We start from the raw sequence: 12,406 nt of genomic DNA on the forward strand, positions 1-12,406 counted from the left end.
TGATAAGATGCAAAACTGGGCTCAGAAGTGTCAGATGGAATTCAACCCAGATATGTGTAAAGTGGTTCATTCTGGGAGGTCAAATATTATGGCAGAATATAGTATTAATGGTAAGACTGTTGGCAGTGTGGAGGATCAGTAAGATCTTGGGGTCCAAGCCCATAGGACGCTCTAAGCAGCTGCGCAGGTTGACTCTGTGGTTAAGAAGGCATATGGTGTATTGGCCTTCATCAATCATGGAATTGAATTTAGGAGCCGAGAGGTAATGTTGCAGCTATATAGGACCCTGATCAGACCCCACTTGGAGTACTGTGCTCAGTTATGGTCACCTTACTACAGGAAGGATGTGGAAACCATAGAAAGAGTGCAGAGGAGATTTACAAAGATGTTGTCTGGATTGGGGTGTATGCCTTATGAGAATAGGTTGAGTGAACTAGGCCTTTTCTCCTTGGAGCGACAGAGGATGACAGGTGATCTGATAGAGGTTGATCGTTTGGACAGTCAGAGGCTTTTTCCCAGGGCTGAAATAGTTGCCACAAGAGAACACAGTTTTAAGGTGCTGGGGAGTGGATACAGAGGAGATGTCAGGGGTGAGTTTTTTACTCAGAGTGAACAGAGTTTACTTAAAGTGAGTGTGTGGAATGCGCTGCTGGCAATGGTGGTGGAGGTGGATATGATAGGGTCTTTTGGATAGGTATATAGAGCTTAGAAAAATAAAGGGCTATAGGTAAGCCTAGTAATTTATAAGATAGGGACATGTTTGGCACAACTTTGTGGACCAAAGGGCCTGTATTGTGCTGTAGGTTTTCTATGTTTCTATGCTTCTCTCCCCTTGTAGGCTTATATACATATTGTGTCAGGAAACCTTCCTGAACACACCTAACAAACTCTACCCCATCTAAACCCTTTGCTCTGGGGAAATGTTAATCAATATTTGGAAAATTAAAATCCCCCACCACAACCCTGTTATTATTACAAGTTTCCAGAATCTGTCTCCCTATCTGCTCCTCGATATCCCTGTTACTATTGGGTGGTCTAGAAAAAACACCCAGAAGAGTTATTGACACCTTCCAGTTTCTAACTCCCACCCACAGAGACTCCGTAGCTCTGTAGACAATCGCCCCATGACTTCTTCCTTTTCTACAGCCATGACACTATCTCTGATCAGCAGTGCCACACCCCCACCTCTTTTGCCTCCCACCCTGTTCCTTCTGAAGCATCTACAGCCTGGCACTTTAAGTAGCCATTCCTGCCCCTGAGCCATCCAAGTCTCTGTAATGACCACAACATCACAGCGCCAAGTACTGATCCACACTTTAAGCTCATCCACTTCTTTCCTGATGCATTAAAATAGACTCACCTCAAACCACTGGTCTGAGCATATCCCTTCTATCACCTGCCTATTCTCTCTCTTGCACTGACTCCAAATTTTCTCTATTTGTGAGCCAACCGCTTCTTCCTCCCTCTCTTTAGCTCAGTTCCCACCCTCCCAGAAATTCTAGTTTAAACTCTCCCCAGCAGCCTTAGCAAACCTTCCCGCCAGGATATCAGTCCCTCTCAAATTGAAGTGCAACCTGTCCTTTTTGTACAGGTCACGCCTGCCCCAAAAGAGGTCCCAGTGATCGAGAAGTCTGAATCCCTGCCCCTTGTTCCAATTCCTCTGCCATGCATTTATCCTCCACCTTCCTCTGTTCCTATTGCCACTGTCATGTGGCACAGGCAGTAATCCCAAGATTTCTACCTTTGAGATACTGCTTCTCAAATTCCTTCCTAATTCTCTGTAGTCTGTTTTCAGGACCTCCTCCCTTTTCCTACCCATGTCGTTGGTACCAATATGTACTACGACTTCTGGCTGTTCTCCTTCCCACTTCAGGATGTCGTGGACGTGATCAGAAACATCCCAGATCCTGACACCTGGGAGGCAAACTACCAACTGCATTTCTTTCCTGTGTCCACAGAATCACCTGTCTGACCTCCTGACCTATTAACATCAACAGGGAATGGTGTAAGAACTCTGTGCTGGTTTCCAGACACTGCTCATCGTTAGTGGAGTTTGTGGCAGTTCGATGCAGACCATTTTATTTGCGACGGGAATTCACCTCTGTCCTTATATTCGGTGTCTACATTCCCCCCAGTGCTAATGCTAAGGAGGTGCTCTGTGAACTGAACGGGGCTATTAGCGAACTGCAGAACACACACCCTGATGGTCTGTTTATTGTCGCCGGTGATTTTAACCACGCGAACCTTAAGTCAGTGTTCCCCAAATTCCATCAGTATGTGGACTTTGCAATGAGGGGGGAGAACATGTTGGACCTGGTTTACACAAACATCCCCGACCCCAGATACTCAGACCACATCTCTGTTATGCTAAACCCAGCATACAGACCGCTGGTCAGGCGCTCCAGACCAGTTCAGAAGCAGGTGAAAACCTGGCCAGCAGGAGACATCTCTGCTCTTCAAGACTGCTTTGAGCACACTGACTGGCACATGTTCAGGGAGGCTGCAACCGATGGCGACTCTACCAACTTAGAGGAGTACACGGCATCAGTGACCAGCTACATCAGCAAGTGCATTGATGACGTTACTCTGTCCAAGACCATCACTATACGTGCCAACCAGAAGCCATGGATGACCGCGGAGGTGCGTGCGCTGCTGAGGTCCCGCGACTCAGCCTTCAGAGCAGGTGACAAGGCAGCTCTAACAACAGCAAGGGCCAAACTGTCCCGAGCCATCAGAGGGGCAAAGCGTGCACATGCCCAGCTAATCCACAGTCACTTCCAGGACAGCGGTGACACTGTGGAAGGGCATCCAGGACATCACCAATTACAAGACAACATCACCTGACTGTGCAGGTGATGCCTCCCTCCCAAATGCGCTGAATAACTTCTACGCCTGGTTTGAGGTGGAGAATGACGTGGCGGCGAAGAAGTCCACCCCTCCTACAAATGACCAGGTGCTGTGTCTCTCCGTGGCCGATGTGAGAAGAACCCTGTGCAGGGTCAACTCACGGAAGGCTGCTGGACCAAACAACACCCTTGGTAGAGTGCTCAGAGGATGTGCAGACCAGCTAGCAGATGTTCTCACTGACATCTTCAACATCTCCCTGAGCAGCATCACCGTTCCAACGTGCTTCAAGGCCACCACCATCGTCCCTGTGCCAAAGAAGTCTTCAGTGTCCTGCCTAAATGACTACCGTCCCGTTGCACTTACATCCGTCATCATGAAGTGCTTCGAGAGGTTCGTCATGAGCTATATCAAGACCCTGCTGCCCCCCTCACTGGACCCCCTGCAGTTTGCGTACCATCCCAACCGCTCAACAGATGACGCCATTGCCACCACCCTCCACCTGGCCCTAACCCACCTGGACAAAAAAGGCACATACGTTCGGATGCTGTACATAGACTTTAGTTCAGTATTCAACACAATCATCCCTCAGAAACTGACTGGAAAGCTGAGCCTATTGGGCCTGAACACCTCCCTCTGTAACTGGATCCTAGACTTCCTGACTGGGAGACCTCAGTCAGTCCGGATCGGGAGCAGCATCATCAACACCATCACACTGAGCATGGGGGGTCCCCAGGGTTGCGTGCTCACTCCACTGCTGTTCATTCTGCTGACCCACGACTGTGCTGCAACACACAGCTCGAACCACATCATCAAGTTCGCCGATGACATGACCGTGGTGAGTCTTATCAGCAAGAACAACAAGTCAGCTTACAAAGAGGAGGTGCAGCGACTAACAGACTGGTGCAGAGCCAACAACCTGTCTCTAAATGTGAACAAAAAAAAATAGATGGTTGTTGACTTCAGGAGGGCATGGAGCGACCACTCCCTGCTGAACATCGACAGCTCCTCGGTAGAGATCGTAAAGAGCACCGAATTTCTTGGTGTTCACCTGACAGAGAATCTCACCTGGTCCCTCAACACCAGCTCAATAGCAAAGAAAGCCCAGCAGCGTCTCTACTTTCTGCAAAGGCTGAGGAAAGTCCATCTACCACCCCCCATCCTCATCACATTCTACAGGGGTTGTATTGAGAGCATCCTGAGCAGCTGCATCATGGCCTGGTTTGAAAATTGCTTCATCTCGGGTCGCAGGACCCTACAGCGGATAGTGAGGTCAGCTGAGAAGATCATCGGGGTCTCTCTTCCCGCCATCAGGGACATTTACACTACACACTGTATCCACAAAGGAAACAGCATTATGAAGGACCCCATGCACCCCTCATACAATCTCTTCTCCCTCCTGCCATCTGGGAAAAGGCTCCGAAGCATTCAGGCTCTCACGACCAGACTATGTAACAGATTCTTCCCCTAAGCTATCAGACTCCTCAATACCCGAAGCCTGGACTGACACCTTGCCCTACTGTCCTGTTTTTTATTTATTGTAATGCCTGCACTGTTTTTGTGCACTTTATGCAGTCCAGTGTAGGTCTGTAGTCTAGTGTAGCTTTCTCTGTGTTTTTTTTTATTATGTAGTTCAGTCTAGTTTTTGTACTGTGTCATGTAACACCATGGTCCTGAAAAATCTTGTCTCATTTTTACTATGCACTGTACCAGCAGTTATGGTTGAAATGACAATAAAAGTGACTTGACTTGAATTGAACTATACTTACTTCTGCCTTCTTCCTTTCCGTACCCTTCTGAGCCACAGGGCCAGACTCTGTGCCAGAGGCACTGTTACTTCATCTGGGTAGGCCATCCCCCCCAAAAGTACTTCAACAGAAGTACTTATTGTTAAGGGGGACAACCACAGGGGTACTCTCTAGAATCTGACCCCTGCCCTTCCTTCTCCTGATTGTTACCCACTTATCTGTCTCCTGAGGCCCCGGTGTGACTACTTACCTATAGCTCCTCTCTATCACTTCCTCACTTTCCCTGAGCAGACAAAGGTCATCAAGCTGCATCTCCACTTCACTAACCCAGTCCCTAAGGAGCTGCAGTTCAACACACCTGTGGGAGGTAACTGGAGGAAACACACACTGTCATGGGGAGAATATTTAAGTTATTTATCAACAGAGTGGGAATTGAACCCCTATCTTTCAGTTAGTGTCCTATAAGTGTTGCACTAACTGTGAAGGTAGCATGTTGCTCCATCTCTCCCAGGTTTGATGCAAGCTCTCCTGTGTGAAAAATTAACTGTTCCTCGCAGCATAGATGCTGCCTGATCTGTTATTTTTCTTCTAGAATTTTCCATTTGTTCTTTTTACATCCTGATGGCTCTGATCCTTGATCAGTCTAACCTATGGCACAGATCCCACAACCTCACTATTAACGACACATTATATTGAACAAGAAACTAAACAGATATTCCCTTTGTGTTACACACAGTGTGCAGACAAAGTGCAGTTATCAGGCTAACATGTTTCTTTTAAAGCCCAACTCCTATCTCTACCATCTTCCCGTTGCCAAGGTTTGCAAGGCACATCGAGAGCATTATCACATTGCAGCACATCATTTGCCAAATTGTGCTAATTAACTTAATCAATTGAGTTATTATGTTAAATTACAATCGACCCCTTACCTCACCGATGTCCCTTACTTACCAAACACTCCTTGGATGCAGAGCTCTGGCGATTCAAGAATAAGTGAGCTTGTGCATTCAGTGAGCCCTCAATTTATATATGCCAGTTGCATTCCTTTGGAGTCATGTGACTTCAGTTAGCCACTTTATTTATTGCTGCAAAGAAGACGAAAGAGAAACTAGAGCTGCTGTTTTCCCGTAAAGCACATAAAAGCTGGAAGTCAGCTGTGATCTGATTAAAGTTCAAGTTAAGTTTATTATCAATGTACTTATTGTTATCATCAGGTGCCAAGCCCAGTTTAAACTTTAACTGCCATGGCCCACACACTCCTGTTTCGGGTCAAGTGGATCAATTCATTGGTATTCATTTCCAGTTCTCTGGCTGTTCGTTCCATCATCGTTTGTCTTTGCCTTCCTCTTGCTTTCTTCCATTGAACCATAGAACATAACAGCACAGAAACAGGCCCTTTGGCCCTTCTTGGCTTTGCTGAACCATTTTTCTGTTTAGTCCCACTGACCTGCACCTGGACCATATCCGTCCATACCCCTCTCATCCACGTACCTGTGAAGGTTTTTCTTAAATGTTAAAACTGAACCTACATTTACCACTTCATCTGGCAGCTCATTCCACACTCCCACCACTCTCTGTGTGAAGAAACCCCCCCCCCCAATGTTCCCTTTAAACTTTTCCCCCTTCACCCTTAACCCATGTCCTCTGGCTTTTTTCTCCCCGAGCACCATTCACTCTATTTATACCCATCATAAATTTATATACCTCTATCAAATCTCCCCTCATTCTCCTATGCTCCAGGGAATAAAGTCCTAACCTATTCAACCTTTCTCTGTAACTCAGTTTCTCAAGTCCCAGCAACATCCTTGTAAACCTTCTCTGCACTCTTTCAACCTTATTAATATCTTTCCTGTAATTAGGTGACCAAAACTGCACACAATACTCCAAATTCAGCCTCACCAATGTCGTATACAACCTCACTATAACATTTCAACTCTTGTACTCAATACTTTGATTTATAAAGGCCAATGTACCAAAAGATCTCTTTATGACCCTATTTGACCCTATCCCTTCAATCTTTCCCATGTTATGAGTGCTGAACAGACCTGCTGGAAATGGGGTGCAGAGTTAACCATTTCCCACCCCCCCCCGAGAACTATGAACTATTGCTATGCTGCTAATAAGAGAGAGAGAGAGAGAGAGAGAGAGAGAGAGAGAGAGAGAGAGAGAGAGAGAGAGAGAGAGAGAGAGAGAGAGAGAGAGAGAGAAGCACAGAGGCAGGGACATCTGCTACAGATAAGGGAGAGAGACACACGGTTGATTTATGTATTATGGCTTCCTGGATTGTTTACCTTTCACTGCAAGGACGTTACTTTGCTCGTTAACATTCCTAAGGAGACAGCAGGAGTGGCCTGATTTGATGGACATGGTCATTTTGAGTTGCTGGATGGCTGATACCCTGTCAATGGGGATAAAAGACAGGTGTGGGGAGACACCCCTCAGACACACCACTGGACACTGACCGAGTGTCGTGCACCCACAGGAAGGTGGGGGCTTCGAGGATCGAATCAGGAGATCGGTCACAAAGCTCACAGTGTGACGGCAGGGCCGGTGGGGACTTGTGTGTGTGTCCACTCATGCCAGAGTGACAAGTCCACCACAGAAGAACGGTCTAGCTGAAGAACAAATGGGTCATAACCAAATTACCACAACGGTACAACGGAATCAGAATACAACAGAAAGTTTGCTGGCTGCAGCTGCCCAATCTCTTGCTCGCTCTCTCTCTCTCCAACAAATTACAATACAACCGCAACTACCTCAGCACGAACAAACTGAACTGAACTCTATATTCTCTTATGACAATTCATTTACCCCCTAGACATTGATAGAGCTTGTTTATTATTGTTGATTATTATTCCTACACTTCTATGTTTATTATTGCTAACCTGTTTTATATGTATATTTGCATTCTTGATACTGTATTGTGTAGTTTACCAATAAACACCTTTAGTTTTCGGTACCACCAGACTCCAACGAATTCTTCTATTTCTGCTGGTCTGTAAACCCAGTTAAGGGGTATGTAACAAATTGGGGCCTCATCTCTGGGATTTGATTACCAAATTGGGAGGCTGGTGAATCAGGATAGAATTCCCTTATCTGATCTGGTTGTGTGGGTAACCAGACGGGAAACCAGCAAAGATGGAGATTGACAAATTTTTAAAAGAACTAACTACGGGGGCATTAGAGGATGCCAGAAAGGTGGAATTGTTGAGTATTGCAAAACGATTGAATCTCTCGGCGGTGAATCCGGCGATGAGAAAGGTAGAGATACAGAGGGCAATAGCTGAGTATTATGTATCCCAAGGTGTGTTCCCGTCGGGGGCATTGGAACTGTTCCCTGAGAGGAAACCAACCGACAGTGAGCTTCAGTTACAGATGGAAAAATTAAGGTTGGCTGAGGAGGAAAAGAAGAGGGAGCATGAACTCTGGATAAGGCAGCTGGAGGCAGAGAGAGAGGAAAGGGAGGAGGAAAAGAAGAGAAAGAAGAGGGAGCATGAGCTTCGAGTAAGGAAGCTGGAGGCCGAGAAGGAACGGGAAGAGAGGCAATTTGAGCTGGAAAAGCTTAAGGCATTGCAGGGAGGGGACCAGGCAGTAGACCCAAACAAGGGGTTCAAGATTGGTCAGGAGATTAAGTTGGTATCCCAATTCGAGGAGATGGATGTTGATAGGTACTTCCTCCATTTTGAGAAAGTGGCTTTGAATCAGAACTGGCCTAAGGAGAAGTGGGCTGTTCTGTTACAGAGTGTATTTAGGGGGAAGGCTCAGCAAGCGTATTCGCAATTGTCTATGGATGAGTCTAAGGATTATGATGAAGTAAAAAGGGCTGTACTAAGGAGTTACGAATTGGTTCCAGAGGCATACCGGCAGAAGTTCTCGAATTTGAGGAAGCCGTGGGACCGCACGTATTTAGAGTTTGCCCGTGAGATGCAAATGTACTTTGAGCATTGGTGCGCCTCAAAAGGGGTCAATGGAAATTTTGATAGGCTGCAACAGCTGATGCTCATCGAGCAATTTAAAAGTTGTGTCCCTGAAGGTATGAAGACGTACTTGGACAAGAAGGAGACAGAGACTCTGTCTGCGTCTGCCAAGTTAGCAGACGAGTATGCCTTAACCCACAAGACAAAGTTTCCCCCAAATAAGAGCGACCAGAGGGGCAGTAGGGATGGTAGAGAAAGCCCACTGGCTAAGTCAGAGAGTAAGCCGGGAACTAGCGGAAAAGGCAATGAGGAGGAAAAGCAGGCTGGCAAGAAGCTTCCCAGCTTTACATGTTATAATTGTGGGAAAGCTGGCCACATAGCATCTAAGTGCTTTGCTCCAAAGAAGGAGACAGGAAAGGGAAAGACGGTAACTCCGACTGGTTGCATTGAGCCGGTCAGCAGACCGAAGAGGAGGGTGAAGTTAGATAGAGCCCAAGAGGGGCATGAGAGGTTTATTTCGGAAGGGATGGTATCTGTGAAGGAAGGAGAAACCCCAGTTCCAGTGCGGATCTGGAGAGATACTGGGGCTGGTCAGTCATTGATCCTAAGGAAGGTGTTAGACTTCGGTGCTGAGACCGAGATGGGAGAGGTAAATGTGTTAAAAGGTATCGGAAAAGGAACTGAGGCCGTACCTTTGCACAGGATATTTCTGAAATGTGACCTGGTATCTGGACCAGTCGAAATAGGGGTGCGATCGGAACTACCGATGGACGGTGTGGACGCCCTACTCGGTAATGATCTTGCAGGTGGCGATGTGTGTTCAGCAGTGAAATTAACAAGCAAGCCTGTAAGTGCTGAGGACCTGCCCATAGATTCCAAGTTTTATCCCGCCTGCGCAATCACTCGCAGGATGTCTAGAAAGGCGGCTGAGACAGGAACCAGTTTAAATGAGTCCGGCATTGATTTAGCAGAGAGGTTTTTATCAGCCCTGTACCAGGAGGGGTTAGAGGATGGTAAAGTGGAGAATAGTGGAGCTAAGGAAAGTAAGGGAGACGAAGCAGATTTAGTGTTGTCAGGGAACGGAATTTTGAACCTTGCCCATAAGATAACCCAAGGTGGACACTTGGGAATGAGGAAGGAGGTTATGGAGGCACAGAGCCAAGATGAGAAACAGATGTGGCAGCTAGAAGGTCCAGGGTTGGACACGGATGATTTATGTAGCTTGAAAGAGCTGGTTGTAGTTGAAGAATTTAAGTGTGTTCCCGATGATATGAGGGCAGTCCTAGATGAAAAGGATGCTGCTACCTTGAGGGAGTCTGCTGGGTTAGCAGACGAAGTTGTCTTAACCCGCAAGGTTGAGTTTACTCCAGATGGGAGGTGCCCAGAGAGTAACTGGGAGGATCAGGGGAACTTAGAATTTGAAAAGGGGACTGATATTGAAAGCCTAGAAGAGGCAGATGTCCCGTTTGCCTGTGTTCAGTTTGTTAAGGTACCTGTGGAGTCACAGGGTACTGAACCATGTGTTGAAACTCAGAAAGGGTCTGAGGTGTCTAATTGTATTGATAGTTGTATACTTATGATCGAGGGCAATGACCAAAGGTGTAGTTTGCACAGCAACATTTTGCCCAGACTCCCCGACATAGAAGCAAACACTCCTGATGTGACCACATCAGCCTCATCTACAGATAAGCCTGTCATCAGTGCTGATGACCCACCTGATGTATCTGTGAAGACTCATTCCCCAAAGCAAACGTTTCTGGACAGATGTTACCTGAAGAGGCAGAGACCTCCCCAGAGACCTGAGCTCTAAATGGGTCTTTGACCAAAAGTAAAAAAAAAAGAAAAAGAAGGCTTGTTATAGATAGATAGATAGATAGATAGATACTTTATTCATCCCCATGGGGAAATTCAACATTTTTTCCAATGTCCCATACACTTGTAGCAAAAACTCATTACATACAATACTTAACTCAGTAATAATATGATATGCATCTAAATCACTAACTCAAAAAGCATTAATAATAGCTTTAAAAAAAGTTCTTAAGTCCTGGCAGTTGAATTGTAAAGCCTAATGGCATTGGGGAGTATTGACCTCTTCATCCTGTCTGAGGAGCATTGCATCGACAGTAACCTGTCGCTGAAACTGCTTCTCTGTCTCTGGATGGTGCTATGTAGAGGATGTTCAGGGTTTTCCATAATTGACCGTAGCCTACTCAGCGCCCTTCGCTCAGCTACCGATGTTAAACTCTCCAGTACTTTGCCCACGACAGAGCCCGCCTTCCTTACCAGCTTATTAAGACGTGAGGCGTCCTTCTGCTTAATGCTTCCTCCCCAACACGCCACCACAAAGAAGAGGGCGCTCTCAACAACTGACCTATAGAACATCTTCAGCATCTCACTGCAGACATTGAATGACGCCAACCTTCTAAGGAAGTACAGTCGACTCTGTGCCTTCCTGCACAAGGCATCTGTGTTGGCAGTCCAGTCTAGCTTCTCGTCTAACTGTACTCCCAGATACTTGTAGGTCTTAACCTGCTCCACACATTCTCCATTAATGATCACTGGCTCCATATGAGGCCTAGATCTCCTAAAGTCCACCACCATCTCCTTGGTCTTGGTGATATTGAGACGCAGGTAGTTTGAGTTGCACCATATCACAAAGTCCTGTATCAGTTTCCTATACTCCTCCTCCTGTCCATTCCTGACACACCCCACTATGGCCGTGTCATCAGCGAACTTCTGCACGTGGCAGGACTCCGAGTTATATTGGAAGTCTGATGTGTACAGGGTGAACAGGACCGGAGAGAGTACGGTTCCCTGTGGCGCTCCTGTGCTGCTGACCACCGTGTCAGACCTACAGAATAATGTTGGATTCCAGAGCTAACCAATTCCCCTCTACCACCATTCTCCTCCGTCTAGCAGAATTAGTTCTTACTCTCAATAATTTCTCCTTTGGTTCCTCCCACTTTCTCCAAACCAAAGGTGTAGCCATGGGCACCCGCATGGGTCCCAGTTATGCCTGACTTTTTGTTGGCTTTGTGGAACAGTCCATGTTCCAAGCCTACACGGGTATCCGTCCCCCTCTTTTCCTTCATTACATTGATGACTGCATTGGCACTGCCTCCTGCACGCATGCTGAGCTCGTTGACTTCATTAACTTTGCCTCCAACTTTCACCCTGCCCTCAAATTTACCTGGTCCATTTCTGACACCTCTCTCCCCTTTCTTGATCTTTCTGTCTCCATCTCTGGAGACGGCCTATCTACTGACATCTACTATAAGCCTACAGACTCTCACAGCTACCTGGACTATTCCTCTTCCCACCCTGTCTCTTGCAAAAATGCTATCCCCTTCTCACAATTCCTCCGTCTCCACCGCATCTGCTCTCAGGATGAGGCTTTTCATTCCAGGACGAAGGTGATGTCTTCCTTTTTTAAACAAAGGGGCTTCCCTTCTTCCACCATCAACTCTGCTCTCAAACGCATCTCTCCTATTTCCCGCACATCTGCCCTCACCCCATCTGCCCACCACCCCATTCGGGATAGGGTTCCCCTTGTCCTCACCTAGCACCCCACCAGCCTCCGGGTCCAACGTATAATTCTCCATAACTTCCGCCACCTCCAACGGGATCCCACTACGAAGCACATCTTTTCCACCCCCCTCTTTCTGCTTTCTGCAGGGATCGCTCCCTAAACAACTCCCCTGTCCATTCGTCTCCCCCATCCTTTCCCACCGATCTCCCTCCTGGCACTTAACCCTGTAAGCGGAACAAGTGCTACCCCTGCCCTTACACTTCCTCCCTCACCACCATTCAGGGCCCCAGACAGTCCTTCCAGGTGAGGCAACACTTCACCTGTGAGTCGGCTGGTGTGGTATACTGCGTCCGGTGCTCCCGGTG

General features: G+C 47.1%; 1 protein-coding gene across 4 annotated transcripts in view; it reads right to left on the minus strand.

The window, feature by feature from the left end:
• LOC140730195 (interferon-inducible GTPase 5-like) overlaps positions 1–12,406 on the minus strand; it is a 67,946-nt gene that overhangs the window by 35,729 nt on the left and 19,811 nt on the right. For 3 of the 4 annotated variants that reach the window (XM_073050357.1, XM_073050355.1, XM_073050353.1), the window contains exon 4: positions 5,544–5,677. The exons of the other annotated variant lie outside the window; for it this stretch is intronic. The gene's annotated coding sequence lies outside the window, so the exon portion shown is untranslated. The remainder of the gene's footprint in view (positions 1–5,543; positions 5,678–12,406) is intronic. 4 annotated transcript variants of the gene reach the window in all.

This window comes from Hemitrygon akajei, chromosome 7, assembly GCF_048418815.1.
Source record: "Hemitrygon akajei chromosome 7, sHemAka1.3, whole genome shotgun sequence".
Classification (NCBI taxonomy): domain Eukaryota; kingdom Metazoa; phylum Chordata; class Chondrichthyes; order Myliobatiformes; family Dasyatidae; genus Hemitrygon; species Hemitrygon akajei.